Here is a 1,074-nt window from a genome sequence, read left to right on the forward strand (position 1 = left end):
TAAAAATTAAAAATATAAAAATTAAAAATATAAAAATTAAAAATATAAAAATTAAAAATATAAAAATTAAAAATATAAAAATTAAAAATATATAAATTAAAAATATATAAATTAAAAATATAAAAATTAAAAATATAAAAATTAAAAATATAAAAATTAAAAATATAAAAATTAAAAATATAAAAATATAAAAATATAAAAATATAAAAATATAAAAATATAAAAATATAAAAATATAAAAATAATGCTGAAATGAGCTATTAAAAAAAGCTGAAATGAATTTTCATCCTTCAAACTTGAATTTTTTTATTGCATCCACTTGTTAGAACAAGAACCTTGTGCTTTGAACTTGTAAGTCTAAAAGATTTCCTCAATATTACTAAAGGTTTTCCTGCTGCTTTCTAACCCAGCGTTTTTTTAAATGGATAAATGGCAGAAATCACAGGATCCTGGAATGGTTTGGGTTGGAAAAGACCTTAAAGCCCATCCTGTTCCACCCAGGTTGCACCAAGCCCCATTCCAAAACCAGGAATGAAATTATATTGTAGGAAACACAATAAAACTTCCCATTGCTCCTTCCTGCCAACTCTGAGTGACAGATTTTCCCTTTACTTGGAAAATAACACGGATTTGACTTCACTTTAACCACAGAACTACTGACAACATTTCAAAACACCACACGCAGAAAAGAAGACTTTTTTTCCCCTCCTTTGCCAAATTTTTAGTTAAGTTGTTGCACCAAATTCCTGATCTGTGTAAACTCAATGGGATTCAGACACAGACCATGTGCAGAACATGAAATTCCATTTTTAGGAGACACAAATCCCAGATTTAAAGGTGTTTTTCCAGACCCATTTCACTCCAAACCAGCTTAACAACCTTCCTCCTGATATCTGGGATTTAAACCACTTAATAATAAGAATTAATGGGAATTTAGGAAACAACATTGCTCCGGGAAGGAATATCTGTCAGTGTGCTGGAAAACCAGGACATTTTCTGGCTGGAGCTTTTTTTTTTTACTTTTCTATTTACTTTTTCTATTTATTCTTTATGTTCGAAATTTCCTCTTTACTT

Source organism: Neopelma chrysocephalum, unplaced genomic scaffold (genome assembly GCF_003984885.1).
Source record: "Neopelma chrysocephalum unplaced genomic scaffold, ASM398488v2 Primary Assembly neopelma1_103b, whole genome shotgun sequence".
Lineage (NCBI taxonomy): Eukaryota > Metazoa > Chordata > Aves > Passeriformes > Pipridae > Neopelma > Neopelma chrysocephalum.